Genomic DNA, 15,984 nt, shown 5'->3' with positions numbered 1-15,984 from the left:
AATTTTTTGATCGCGTTATACGGAAGTCTGTAGCAGTTTCGAATTGTTCATAATTCGATCACTCTCCGTACATTGTTTTCCGTCACTTCGCCTGTTGTCTCCCTGGCTTGAACGTGAACACACAATACGAGGTTGATTGTCAATTTTAATCGCACGACTTGATGTACACACAACATTTATTGACTCTGTTCCTGAACAAATGTCGCGTGAACAAGCGTCGAGTGTATACATACATACATACATACATACATGCAACACGGTGTATTACTTATCTGGTCACGAGTTGCGATTTCGATGGCGCCTCGTAAAACGTATCGGAAATGTATGATTAGACTGGGTCGTCGGGACTATTGGGGCAGATTTTTTTTAAGTTATCGATACATTATTCATCGCAGAATTAGCTTCAGTGGAAATGTTTAAGAGAATTTTACTGGCTCGGATTGACACCGTGGAACGACTTTTATCGCACAACGCTGTGTCGCGAGAATACTCGTGACTCTTTAATAATAATCAAACATTTCCGAACGATTATCTAGAATTACTCATTTCCCCGTGTTTTAATAGCCTTCGTGTCAAAGTTCGGAAATTTATTATAGACTTGCAAGCACGCTTAAATCATTTGTCATGGATATGTGTATCGACGAAAGAAGTGCACGAACGTACGTACACATAACGGCGGAAACATAGTACACATTACGTAGGATGCTCACAAAATATTCATAGTTTAATGGACTAATTTTTGGAGACAAGGATTTAATTCTCAAATATTAATTGTTGCTTTTTAACCGTTTTATATGTTCTAAAAACATTAATCAATAATTTTTAACTATTTTATATAGTGTAGAAATATTAATCATTGTTTTTAAACATTTTATATGTTGCAGAAACGTCAACCATTGCTTTTGAACCACACTTTTTATCCATTTTAATGTTGCATAAATATATAAACTGATAAAAAATATTAACAACTTATATATGTTCATTCGGCAGCAGCTTTCACATTTATAAAATTCTACCAAACGCAACCTGTCCATTTATAAAACATGAACAAAATATTTCCACAGAAAATTTACAAAATCTCTGAACATCGTGTTATAATTTTAAATGACAACATGCGCGAAATTAACTTAATTCTCTTTGCGTGGAATACAATGTATTGACGACTTGGATTTCTCCGCGAAGGTCAATTAGCTTTGTAGATAATTTTCAGTAAGTTGTTTGTTATAACCCTTTCATCTGAACCTGTAATGAACATTTAGGAAATACGTTATGCGAACGTGGTAAAAACAAATCTCCTGAGTCAAATTCCGAGTCGAAAAACCATAGAAACATGTCTTTTTCCATAAACAGTTGAACCTTTAACTGGGTCTTTCATGACTCCAATACTGTACCCTAACTTTTCTTCCGTCCTCAAATATCCCCGAACATTTTTCTGACGATAATCTTGCGGTCGGTTGTCCATTTAACGCGAGGCTATTCTTAACTCAGGGAAATACAACGTGAAAAATAATCCGATTGCCGTTTTGACTAACCGACACATTATTCTCTCGTTTTGCCAGCAGCCCGGCGCATTTTCCAGATCAGAAAATTTAGGGACATTTGAGTATAACTTCTTAACCGTAAGAGATATCGACACGAAATTTGGCCCTCAATAATATATTATCATTATGTTACACATGGATGAAAAAAAAAATCAAAAAATTATTTTAGTAATATTTACTTTGTATTTCTGATTACATACTTTATGTTACGTAATTATTAATTCTTTAGCTTCTTGATCTAAATTTCTAATTTTCTTTGTACGTGATTTTATCCGTATATTAGATATATAAGGATTGCACGTTAGGAGTAGTCTAAGCAGTGTATCTTCAGTTGCTAAAGTTCGAGAACATTTTCTGGTATTTTTATATCTAATTGCTTTAAAATCTTTATGTCGAGCTTCTTGAGCTTCCTCAGAAAGCTGGCCAATTGGTAATAGTGCCCTTTGTATTGTAACATAAAAAAACTGTAATACAAAAAAATTCCTCCTAATATCACACTATGCACGCTTAAACGATTCTCTTTCAACCGAATGCTAAAAACACGTCGAATATATTGTGACAGTCGAATGTGTAGCGTAACATAAACATTGCATACAAAGTATTGCAGAGTAGGGCCATCGATTCGAACCGCAGCTATACAGGAGTATACATAAAACTATATGGACGGACTGAACATTGACAACATTAGATATCAATAATTTGTGAAGTGGGACGAGGGGGGAACTAATTCTCCTGTGTTTATATAAAAGAAGATGTACTGTAAATATTGTAATTGGTTTTAAAGCGGAATTCTGCGGAATTAAAAAAATATGCTCTATCAATGTAGGAAATTTCGCAAATTTTTCCTACTATATTCAACGTTATTTCTTTAACAGAATACGTGCATGAATTACTATTAAAAAACATGACCTTTCATCGCAAAAGTCTGCTCTTCGCATTAAAGAGAAACAATTTTTGTGGCGAAAAATGCTGTTCTTAAAACGTCCAAGTTTTAATGTTTATTACAACCGTAATATTGATTAAAATGTACTTATTTTTTCATTTTCGAGGTCCATGGCCTTTTGAGAAATACTTAATGTTCGTTGATTAGATATCGATACGAAAAAGTTCGTTTTTGGGCTAAATGTCGCTTATTTTTCCGATCCGGACCTCTGTGCGGCGGTTCGACCGGTTCTCGCCGATTAAAACCATTGCCACAGTCGACGAGCGTTTGTTTAAACAACACAGTTCCTTCAACCGCGTTCCAACTGAGACATTTTGCGTGTTCCCGACGTTGACGTCAGTCTCGCATTATTTTCAATAATTTATCGCACGTGAGTTACGCGCGTCACGGCACGGATCACACGTAAAATCGAGAGATCGTGACGACAAGCGATGCGCACTTAAGTTCGCGTACAGAGTCCGGTTTATCTAGCGAATGGTAATCATCGCGGCAGAAATGAGCACAATTACGTAAAATTTATTCCGCAACATTATTTCCTTGCGTACGCGCCTACGTTGTGTTAACGACGATACGTTATCTCCCGAATGGACAACAATTTTCGGTCGGGATTTTGGGAACACGAGGAAAGTGACATTCTGACGCGAACTGCTAAAGCTGTTTTTAGTAATGTTGGGTTGGGTATGTTTATCGTTGCTGCACGTCTGTTGTGGTCCTCAGTTGAAGTATTAAGTGTAGGAAATTAATTCGTAGTCCTATCTTGGTGAATTGATTATTTGCAAACAACCAAAATACATTGTACTTTTAAAATTAATATTAATAAAATACATTAAAATAAACATATAAATTAAAAATAAATATATACACTGGTAACAATGTCGCTATATTTTTCTAAAATGTAATATCATTTTTAATCAAATAAGGACTTGGCTGAGTGAAAAATCAGAATCAACTATTACAATCATGCTATCATTAAACAAATGGCAATATACACAGCATGAAACGGACGAATTCAAACTCTTATGAATTGTTTTGGCTCTACTCGTATTCTTGTATTGTGAGTTTCATTGTTACGATACTAATATAAACACTAATTTGTATATTTACTTGAATTATCTATTTTAGTATATTTCACGTAGCTACCAATGTCGTGAATATCTAACATGACTATTCATTATGTATACTGAGAAATTTTATATGTAAAACAGTGTATTTTGTATAACGTACCAGAAACAGCAAATGAATATATTTTATAGATATTCGAAAATAAAGTAATGTAGGCAGTGCATGGCATAACATTCTTTATAATTTAGAAATATCGACAGTCTGTACTCGATAAATATCCGAAATATCTAGCTTATAATTGTCCCAGAACTATCCCCACTACCGCGGGGTATTCCCGGTGAGAGGCGTCTAGAACTTTGCCGTTCCGATAATTGTCCCTGGCCAGACTCATGCCGTGGACAATTATCGAGTAGACGCTGTATTTATTTTCCCTCCATTTTTAAATTATTTGGTAATTGCATGTTCTTCAAATGTTCAATGAACATTTTCCAGTTACTCCCATTGAGTTTAATTAATTCATACGAGACAACAATTGCTTTGGGTTATTCAAAAGTTATTTTCACATCGTGCATTTTTTGCGAAAAACTTTTTAGGTTACATTGTAGATTTGCAGCACAGCACGCGTCATTATGCACTGCGAAATGCACACCGTCTACGCAATCGTCACATGCTTGTTATTCACACAATGCGGGGAGCAAATAAATTTCATGCTCGTGATATCCCAAAGAGCGATAACATGATGTAATTATTCGAAATTAGTATTAGCGTACGATAATATCACACGTGGATGAGATCTCGTGACTTGTGACGTGCACAACGTTTTACTCCCTTGTCCAAGGTTTATTCGATCGTTTGTAAACAGGGTTCGTTTTAAAGTTACAATGTCAAATAATATCTGCTAAGCATGAAAGTAATTTCTTTCTTTTCAGTTAGAAGGAAATTCTGTTCGTTTGCTGTCAATATTTAAGCACCGAAGTAAATACAGATAATTCTTCTTAAGAAATTATTAACAAGGAAATTCTTTACAAAGAAGCACTAATTATATTGTAATCGTTTGACAAACTGATACAAAACAATTCAAAATAATTTAAACATTTCTGTTGAAAAAATATTGTTTAAAGCCTGACGTTAAAAGCGTAAACACATATTAATGCTGTAAATACATTTTAGAAATTCTTGAATACTCATTTGTGTATAAACCTGTAGATTACAATAGTGTCTCTTGATTAAAACACTTCGAAAAATTAGCACTTTGAAATAGGCCATTTCATAAGATTTGAGACATATATAGACTAAACACTGTACATTTATTGTGTTTAATCAATTAGTTTGAAGCCAACCAATGCAACGCAGTGACCCTGTCACTCAACTTCCTACATTATTGGGAGTTAACGATTATTGCGATAAGATCTCAGAATTTTTCAAAATAATGTTTCAGGAATTTCGCTATTATATGCCAATCAGTGACTGTACAATTGCTGTACAAACAATAGTTCTCACCTTCTGGTGCAACACAAAATGCAACATATACACTGTCATACCTGCATCGGTAATAATCCATCAAAATCGAATTAACTCAGAAACACAAAAGAAATTTTAATTTAACATATCGCAATGACTTTGACCATGAATTTCACGACCGTGTTGATGCTTGTTTGATAAACTTGAAGTCTGGACAAATAACACTGTCCAACACCAAAAAAATTTTGCAATACCTGTTGGGTGATTCTTATTCACTTTGTCATCCCAAAGCCGAATCTGAGAGTAGAATTGCTCCATCACGCAACGTTTTCGAAAAATTTTGGTTTTTGTAAAAATGCCCGATCTTGATACGAAACGACGTGTTACGCAAAAACTAAACACGCGAGAAAGTTCAAATTTGAGTCAAGAGATAGAGGGGACTCTCCTCTACATATTCATATAGTCAATTATATTTTTATGTACTTCCTAATAGTTGTAAATGGTTGTTAAAGTTTGAAAATGTGCCGACGCGGATACTTTGTACGTTCCATTTTTGTATTTATGTGAAAAATCCTTTATCTAGCAGGAATTTACTACACAGGAATGCATTCTACAGACATTTCTGGTAAAGAAACCATTCACGAAAAGTATTTGGTTCCCTTAATGTACGAGAAGGATCAGAAAATGTTAATTGACAGCGTGTGCGCGACGCGTTCGCGCCAGACGGCCATTGCAGCCTTTTCGCGACTCGCCAGGGCCGTCGCTATGCGTAGTCGACGTTGGTACCACTCAAGTATGTCTTTGCTTACTATGCTTAATTAAATACATTTTTTTTTGTCTTTTTGGGTGCCAATCATTACAAAAGATTATAAAAATACGAGTTATATTCACATTTCATTGTGGAAATGCTTAATAAAGAATTAGGAAGTACATAAAAATATAATTGACTATATGAATATGTAGAGGAGAGTCCCCTCTATCTCTTGACTCAAATTTGAACTTTCTCGCGTGTTTAGTTTTTGCGTAACACGTCGTTTCGTATCAAGATCGGGCATTTTTACAAAAACCAAAATTTTTCGAAAACGTTGCGTGATGGAGCAATTCTACTCTCAGATTCGGCTTTGGGATGACAAAGTGTATAAGAATCACCTAACAGGTATTGCAAAACTCGAAAAAAGTTTAATTTTGTTGGACAGTGTAATTATATGGCGGGCCACCGCGTTAACGAAGTTCGCCTTCGAATTCAGTTAAAACACGCGACAGTTTAATTCACATAAAGGAACTAATACAATTTGATTCTGGTGCGATACCAATTTACGAGCGCCCGCTTGCCGATATCAGTATCTCGGTATTTACTAGTTTGAAACGAATATTTCCGCCGCCTTGTCGCCTGTCGTGAAACAATCGAATCGACAAAAAAAAAACCGTATCAGAATTTCACGACCCGTTTAGAAACGAGAGAAACAACTTGGCAGTTCCATGCGGTTTGCGAATCTATAGATCCAACATCTTTCGTATCTGGACGTTTCGCTGAAAGCTATCGTTTCACTGTATCCAGCCAGACTCTGGGATATAAACATGGCAGTGTACATTAGCGAAGTAATCGTGTCGTAAATACGAGGCGGTTACGGCCCAATCTTCGCAAGAAATGTTCGCGTTACTGCGGATAGTAGGTAGGTAAAAGGTGCTATCAGAGATCGTTACTTCTCTAAACAGTATAGCAAACAATTGTCTGCGGCGAACGAGCGCGTGTCGCCGGGAACGATATATCGAGTGGACTGTCGATATCGGCTCTCGAAGAGATCGTTGGTTGAAATTCGGAAATGTTGCTCCGTAACAATGACAATACTTTCCGCGAGATTTATCGAAAATGTGTCCAACACATTCGGACCGGGTCCAGCGAATAAACATGAATCGTATTCAACGAAAATATAACGTTTATGGTGCGCCCCTTCATTGTTGATACTGCAATTCAATCGTACAATACAACAAATTTGAAAGTCAATTTTTATTACAATCTGTTAAATAACTAAATTTTCGTTGACATTGAAAATCATTGATTCGATACTCGAGGTGTCGCTAGATCAAGACTTGTGCCCCTACTTTAACTAACCCTTTCACCTCGATTCGTGCACCCTCCCTCCCCTCATCTGGCGACACTGATTAGACTGTGGATTTTTATGCAAAATGAGAATTGTCTGCTTTCGTTTGGGAAGCTGTTGGACAGGAATACAGGGTGTCCCAAAAATGTTGTATTTCCTTGAAAGAGATAATTCCTGAGATCATTTAATCTTGTGTAAAATTAAATTTTTGAGCATTTTTTTGTTTTTTTTTTTTTTTGTTTAAATCGATAGGAAATTTCCTCAGGAATACGATAAAAAAGTTAGAAAGCGATCAGAGATGTTCTTGTAGAAAGGCTCATGCTTCTCGAAAAGAAGAAAAAACGGCTAAGTATAACTTTTTGAGGAAGAGGAAGATGCGTTCTAAGGCCCTGAAATCGCAGATTAGTAAAAACCGCGGTAAGTTAAAATGAATTAAGATTTGTTCACGATATAGAAACACGTAACGTGTTTTTAACGTTACTCGAACTTTGAACGCATTTTTCCCGAAACGCAAAATTTCGCACGCCGTGCAACGTAGCTCAGAAACTGATTACTCGATCTTTATGAAACTTGATATACATTTATATATTCTATAAATAATTGGCCACAACGTGACGAGCTCCAATTTTTTAATTTTTCATTTAAAACATTGTTATTAACAGAAAATCATAACAGAAAATTCGTTTTTTTCAACGCTTCGCCATTTTTGCAATTTTGCAAATTTTAATAAAATAAGAATGTCATGTTGTGCGTATTTGCATAAACTAACGATTTTCCATTTTGATTTTTTTGTTTGAAATCATTTTTGTGCACTGTACGCTGCATGGCGCATTTCCAGGATGCCATTTTCAAGCCGCCATTGCACCACTGATATTAACGATTCAAATTTATAAAAAGTATTTTTGTTTACATTATAAATTAATAAATGATAATAAATGATAAATGATACCTTAAATTTTATAACAATCTACGCATTAGATTATTCAAAAAAATTCTTGAAAAACAGGCCATTTACACAAGGTTCCCACCTTAACGAAAACCTCGGACCAATCAGAGTGCGCCTGCAACGGACGAAGTCGTCGGAGTCCATTTGCTTTCGTCGCGCCCTGATTGGTCCGAGGTTTTCGTTAATAACTTTCGAACAAAGCCACGGAGATCATTTCCGTAAAGGAAGAAATCGTTTCAAATGACCTCAGGAATCAACCCTCTCAAGAAAGTGCAACATTTTTGGGACACCCTGTATAGACATTTGTTTCTCTTCTTAATATTTTGGTATTTTATGATTATTTAAAATGTTTTTACTGTTTTGCAGTTGATCTATTTTTGTTATAAATCCTCACAGTTTAGTTATGATAATAAACTTTGTCTTCTTTATTTTTGTATTATTAAATGAGTTGTTTTAATTGTGTATGGTTTTTATGAGCATTGATGTGCCAGTCAATGTGTTAAGAAAACAGTATTTTTTCCTATTAATAATATCACGTGTAACAGTGTTCGGAAATTCTTCCAACGTATTTACAATTTTGTGTATCACCTACTCTCATTTTTGTTATAAATGCATAAAACCCGCAGTCTAGTTATAATGTCTCAAGAGCTCGACATGTCAGTCTTACATAGTAGGTGTCTTACATTATTACAGTAGACAGATATTACATAGTAGTTCTCAGAACATAACTTAAGTTTCTCGAATTCGCACATCTGCGTCAATAATGACCCGACGCAAATGTTTTAATACTGAAAAGCGTGCTCTAGAAGTGACTGTAGTAGTTTGCGCGGATGACATGAACGATATGGTTTCGAGAAAATTCGAAACATCCTTCGAAAGAGCAAATTTCGTTCGATCGAGATTCGTTGCCGCTTGCCCTTGAAAGCGACTTTAAGTAAAACCAGTTCGAGCCGGTCGTAAGGAGTCGAATCGTCTCGCGGTGACGTTAATCGATCAAGCCAGGTTACGAGGCGATCGGCTGATGTTGATCTCTTCAAGAGTACAATCGGATCGTTTCGCTTAAGTGGGCGGGCTGCCTCGAAACTCGCCTACAAACGAACCGCAGTCGTTAGATATTCTGTGATTCGATGAAATTTTTGCCTCTTTTTAGAACGAAATTCGATGGTCACGCAATATTCCAATATGTTCATTTACATATGCAATACACCTTAATTCCTCTAAAATCGTGACTATACATTTTTGGACGATGGTCTGCATCCCTTATGCGAAGGTCTGGAGTAGGCTATACGAACGACTCGGAAGCTAATCAATATGAATCCAATTTCCTTATATCGATAAATTATGTTTATTTGTAACTCATCCGTGTAATAAACACATACTCCTCAAAACTTTCAAACGTACTGATAATTCTTTTTATAACCAACTTAATTACCTCAGTTTTCATGATCATCAAGGACTTACACTGATTGGCTTCAGAGTCCTCCATACGTTTTCCTATGATTTTTATTGCATCATTTGATAAATGTTCTGCAATCGCTGGACACTAAATTACACTTGTGCAACGCTCAATTCTCTAAAACTGATCGCGATATTTATGCAAAATAAAAATTGTCCGCATCAATGGCAAGATTAAGCACATAGACACTAATATATTTTTAAATTATTAAAATGTTTTTCTAGTTTTGCATTTAATTTACTCATTCTTGTTATGGTTGCATAAAATCAGCAGCCTGTTTAATATTAGTAAAAATTTTAAGAATTATTACTCTTGTTTTCTACCATATATGAAAATCAATGCTTGCATAATTTAGACCTATAGCCATAGACTTATAGCCTTTATTACCAATTTCTTTGTACCCAATTGAAAAAACAAGGGAAGTAAGAAAATATCATTTAACGGTGATAACTAAAATATTAATTTAAAATTGATAATAATCAATTTAAAATATTCTACGTATAAATTAAAATTAAAATTTTTCATATAGATCATATTGTTACATAAAACTGAGTATCTCTAATTCTATAGTTTTACATTAATTGGTACTATTAACATCTAAATAAGCAACCGGGTGATAGACGTTCCACAAGCAAGCGTTCATTGGAGTATCCGAGGAACTAGTTCCAAACAAATGCAACAGTAGCACGAAAAAGTTTTCAGGGTGACCAAGATTGGAATTCTGAATAATTAGCTGAAACTTCCGCTATCACGACGGAAACGCTACCGAGGAATGGCAGTGTATCAATTTATAGGTAGCGAGTTCCAAGGATAATCGTTAAAAGACGACGGAATACCTTGCGAATGATTGGAACTCGTTACGCTCAAGGGATGATGCCGTTGATCTCAAGGTTTATCGACGGTTTTCGAGTATTGTCAGTCTTTTACGCGGTGAAATTGCAGTCGACTTCTCTACGAGACAAACAAACAATTATTTACAAAGACTGCGATGCTTCGAGTGTTACCGAAAATAAATATATGAACCATTTAATACAAAAATGGTGCTGGTCAAAACAATAATAATACGATAATACGGGTAAAACGTCTATAGAACAAAATAATATCGAAGAATGTTTTAGTATTTTATGAATTACAATGATATTATTTAACGATGATTGAACCCTTGGGATGTGGTGTTACACCAAATAGAAAAAACTATTGATTTACACCGTTTTTGCATTAAACGGTTCATATAGACGTAGTGTTTTTAACATTTATGATCGCGTTACACGTGAGTCGACTGTATAATAAAAACGACGGGGAAGGAAGATATCGTTGACCACGGAGTTTTAGTTGAAAATAAAAAAACTGTTCGAACGAACGCTATTTGAATTTTAATATATTTTCCAGGAAATCGTCGAGGTTGTTCCCTGTCAGCATAATTTAGTGAACCGAATTATGGAACAGCATAATGGACATTGATTATCGAATAATTCGTTGGTTACATTGTACGTCATTAATGTCGAATAATTTATCTTGTTTTTGATGGAATGACTGCTCATGCACAAGCTTTTTCCAAGTGCTCTTGAAATATACATATTTTGCGCAGGGTCAGTTACATTTATCCTCGTACGTTTCAACAACGCAATTCATTAGGAAAAAAATGAAATGAAAGTTTAAAGAGAACTGTTCTGTTGCTAATGATTTTTGACTTAACGATGAGTTTTTGCAATATGAATGTTGTTAGCATCTATAAGACAAGTGTAGAAGTAAATTTTTCCTGTACGCGTTCGCGTGCTTCCATTGCAAAGAAGTAACAAATAATAAATAATTTGATGCTAAATAATTCGGGAAACATACCCCTCTTTCCCGTAACTTATTCCGATCGATTTACGTGTGGACGTAAAAAGAGCCGGGAGTAAACAAATTAACCTTATTCAAACGATCCGTTCGAATAGTCAATGCGCCGTATTATTAAAAGATAATAGCAATAACAAATTAAGTGTGAGGCACACGGTTCTATTAATAACAAAGCGAAGCGAAGACATTGTTTCTGATGTAATCGGGCATCGGTGTTGCATTGCGGGTATTTACATCAATTTGTCTCATAGTCAATAAAAACTGTTCAAAAATTAGTATCTTCGTTTTCACGTTTTTACACGTGTAGGTGTAAATTGTAATTGTACAAAGTGAAAATTATTCTTTTTTTTTTCATAAGAGATGTATAAAGATAAAAAGAGCTATGACTCTTCAGTTAAATTATAATTCAATTTACATTAATTTATCTGACCGATTAAAGTCAATATCAATTTAGTTCGGCGAATTCCTCAAACATTCCTTGAAGACATTGAACATTTTTAGATCACATTTATAATGTACATTTGACATTTCTAATTTTTATTTTATTTTAAAAAAATTTTTTTAAATTTTACTTTTTTAGATGTCCCAAAAATATTGTACTTTCTTTAAAGGGTTGATGGCGCTAAAGTCGTTTGAAGAAATTTTTTTCTTTGCGAAAATGTTCTCCGCGGCTTTGTTGCGGAGTTATTAACGCAAAACCCGGACCAATCGGAGCGCGGCTGCAGCGGGCGGATTCCAGCTCAGCCAATGCCAACGCCGAGTCGGAATCCATCCGCTATAGCAGCCCGCTGATTGGTCCGTGTTTATCATTAATAACTCCGTAACAAGCCGCAGAGAACATTTTCGCAAAGGAAAAAATTACTTCGAATGACCTTAGGATGATCTTACTTCATCGATTTTAAGGATGTACAACATTTTTGGAACACCCTCGTATAAGTACAACTGATACCAGTATAATTTTATACAGGGTGGCCCACATAACTCTGAACAGCTCAATATCTCGAAAACTATGCCATCGATTTTAAAGTTCTTAGCCTTAAATTGCATGGAACTGAAGGGCCTTTCTGACTACATAAATGTGAAGTGGCCTCCCTTCCCTTTTAACGGGGGAGGGGAGGTACCTTTGTAATTTTAAATGGAACCCCCTATAAAATGTTACACATTTAGATTCTACCGGAAAAACAAGTCAATTTTGTCTGAAACATTTTTTTGTCAGATACTTCCATGATGAGATATAACAGTTTGAAGTTTCGAGTTGTAGGTACTTGAAGCGCTCGGAAATAGCGTTATGGAATTATACGCGCTTGAGTCCTTTGCTTATTCGTGAAGAAATCAAATGTACTTTAAATTAAATGTTCAAAATGTCCACCACGGGCTTGTAAACATTTATTTACTCGAAACATCAAAGTTGTTCTAACGTTTTTTAACATTTCGGGAGTCACTGAAGCGCAAGCGTCACGTATTCTTTGTTTCATATCCTCTTTTGTCGTCGGTGGTTCAAACATAACTTTGTCCTTTACATATCCCCATAAAAAAAAATCTAATGGTGTTAGATCGGGGGATCGAGGAGGCCATTGACGAGGTCCCCCGCGACCTATCCATTTGTTCCCAAATTTTTCGTTCAAAAATTGCCTGGTGATGATTGCAAAATGTGGAGGAGCGCCGTCTTGTTGAAACCACATTTCTCTTCTAACGTGCAGTGGCACATCTTCCAAAAGCGCAGGCAAACGATTTTTTAAGAAATCACAATAACTTGCAGATGTTACAGTTTCTTGAAAAAAATAAGGTCCAATCACAAAATCTCCTATTAGGCCACACCAAACATTTAAAGACCATCGATGTTGAAAGGGAACACATCGCATCCAATTTGGGTTTTCCACGGCCCAATAATGCAGATTATGTCTATTTACATGCCCTGAATTCATAAAAGTGGCCTCATCGGAAAAAAGTATTTTGCACAAAAAAAGGTCATTTTCCACAACACCCTGCAGCCACTCACAAAATCTTACGCGGTGATCGTAATCTGCTATCGAAAGCTCTTGTGATAAAACCATGTGATATGGATGATACTTTTGCCGTTTCAAAATTCGTTGAATTGATGAACGACTAATATGTGATGTTTGTGCAAGTGTACGTTGACTAATATGAGGATTTAATGTAATTGCAGCAAGAATACTGGCACTATTATTTTCATTAGTGACAGCTTTACTAAGCCGCTTTTCTAAATTATGAAATGTTTCTAAATTATGAAGCGCGTATAATTCCATAACGCTATTTCCGAGCGCTTCAAGTACCTACAACTCGAAACTTCAAACTGTTATATCTCATCATGGAAGTATCTGACAAAAAAATGTTTCAGACAAAATTGACTTGTTTTTTCCTGTAGAATCTAAATATGTAACATTTTATAGGGGGTTCCATTTAAAATTACAAAGGTACCTCTCCTACCCCGTTAAAAGGGAAGGGAGGCCACTTCACGTTTATGTAGTCAGAAATGCCCTTCAGTTCCATGCAATTGAAGGCTAAGAACTTTAAAATCGATGGCATAGTTTTCGAGATATTGAGCTGTTCAGAGTTATGTGGGCCACCCTGTATATTTCAAGAAAGCGTCTGGTATTATTGAATGGAGGCTTTGAAAAAATTCTGAAAAATTGTTCGTCCACTTTGCTATCTGACCGCGCGTGCAGTTCGAGGTCTGCGAGCAGCATCGCGGTCCGTAACGAGAAATAAAACTATGGAGAGACGAGTAAGATATTCGCGTAAATCGAGCGTTGAATATTAACGAGTGGAACTTCCTGAGGTCGGAAGAATAATGCTCGGCCGCGACGGAATCCCTCGGCCGAAGCGGCGAGGATCCGTGACGACGACGGTAATCCAAGCAACGAGGAAGTCGCGGGATATTGCGATCCGTGAAGGTTTCTCGTTCATTTCCACGAGCCGGCGAACCCCGACGACCGAACGGTCCCCGTTGGGTACACATACGCGATGCCCCAATTTCTGATGACACCGGATGTTATGCATTTACGACAAACATGTGCAATTTAAAACAATGAAAAGATCAAAAGTCTTTGAAAGTATATTATTTGCGTTACATTAAAATTATTAGTGACAAATATAAAGTTAGCTCCTGTGTCTTGCACAATTGATGCATGAACTTTCTATTTTGCATAACGATCCCGAGCCCACTGATGACCATGCTTTAATAACGAATTGAAACGACGGAAGTGCTTTCTTTTGTCCAGCACGTTAAATGGTAATCTATACTGACGGATTTGTTAGGGACGAGGACACTGGATCGGAGTAATGGTAAATATTTTGAAATATCAACGGGTTCTATTGATTAACGCCATGAGATGCCGCGCACTGATAGTCGCAGCATTAAGACTGCATTTATTTGTCGCTGACCGTTTAACCCTTAGCACTCGAGTGGCAACTGTAAGGCGCCGCTAAAAATTGCTGTATTATTATTCAAAATATTTTTTATGTTATTAAATACGTTTGTATTTAATAAATTACTAAACACTTCAGTATTGTACGAGTAAATTGCACCATTTTCGTATGTATAACACGAAGGAAAATATTGTAGGTCGGAAGAAATGTTTCGCTTTGGAGTTAAAATAGCTTCGAGTGCAAAGGGTTAACTCCTTGCGAGCAGGATGACTCTAGTAGGCCCTGTAATATGAAACGTTATACGATCATAACTTTTTTTATTGCAATTTCATCGTTCGAACAATTGTTTATTCGATGTTAAGAAGACGGGTTAAACTAGTGCTGTGAACAAAATTCCAAACAGAACAATATAAGAGTGCATAAAAATGATCAAGATTCTGTTTTCAATGAGAGTAGCTATAAATAATCATCTCGTCTGAAATGACACAACGTAAGAAAGAAATATTGTAACATCTTTCTTTCTACACCAATAATTGAAAAATAATAAATTTCGAATTCCATCACCTTGTAACAAGAATAGCTTACGGGTCACAATTGATGTACCTTCGATTAAAAGAAATATTTAATGTATATGCAACGAAGCGTTTAAATATATATATATATATAGAAATAACATTCACCCGTTACTATGCACAGTATCCGCAACAGTTTGAGTATCTAGTTAAAAATGAATAAACAAAGACGAACAAATTTCCAATATTGATTTTGATAAGTATCATAATTTGCGTACTGAACTGTGAGCATTACTTTTCATTGTTTCTTGAGCTGTACCAAATTCGAGCACCGTATAACAACAAAAAAGGAACACACTTGCTTCGTATTGTTCTTAATTAATATTAAAGAGGCATTGCATTAAGTAGCGGATCATGGTCAGACGTAAAGGTGAAATTCCGTATACGTATTGTACGTGCTTGTGCGCAAAGAAACACATTCCGTCATGAGGCTAGAAAAAAAAATTCGTTTAGACAACTTCCGTCTAACGTTCTCAAGGACTCCAGTTCGACAATACAACGAATGTATTTAAATAACATTTCGCGAAGTCTCAATACTGCGTTCGACAAGGATATAATCAGTTCCCACTTGTTCGCGGAACTTTTCTTCTTCAAATGCGTATCTGCGTAAACACGTCCTCGGCTTCGTTAGTCCGCCGACTTGACGACAGTCACGAATGATGACAATAGAAC

The 15,984-nt window shown here is 35.9% G+C and overlaps 1 protein-coding gene and 1 long non-coding RNA gene across 2 annotated transcripts in view; both read right to left on the bottom strand.

Moving 5' to 3' along the window:
• The window catches only part of Pino (protein pinocchio), a 136,100-nt gene that overhangs the window by 55,059 nt on the left and 65,057 nt on the right, over positions 1-15,984 (bottom strand). The gene's annotated exons all lie outside the window — the stretch shown is intronic.
• On the bottom strand, positions 1,792-2,338 carry LOC143363369 (uncharacterized). The gene is made up of 2 exons (XR_013083811.1): positions 2,038-2,338; positions 1,792-2,005 (listed from the first exon to the last, which is right to left on the bottom strand). It is a non-coding gene; the product is annotated as an uncharacterized LOC143363369 (long non-coding RNA).

Source organism: Halictus rubicundus, chromosome 2, assembly GCF_050948215.1.
Source record: "Halictus rubicundus isolate RS-2024b chromosome 2, iyHalRubi1_principal, whole genome shotgun sequence".
NCBI lineage: Eukaryota > Metazoa > Arthropoda > Insecta > Hymenoptera > Halictidae > Halictus > Halictus rubicundus.
The sequence above is the reverse complement of the archived record's forward strand: the minus strand, read 5'-3'. Positions and strand labels throughout refer to the sequence as shown.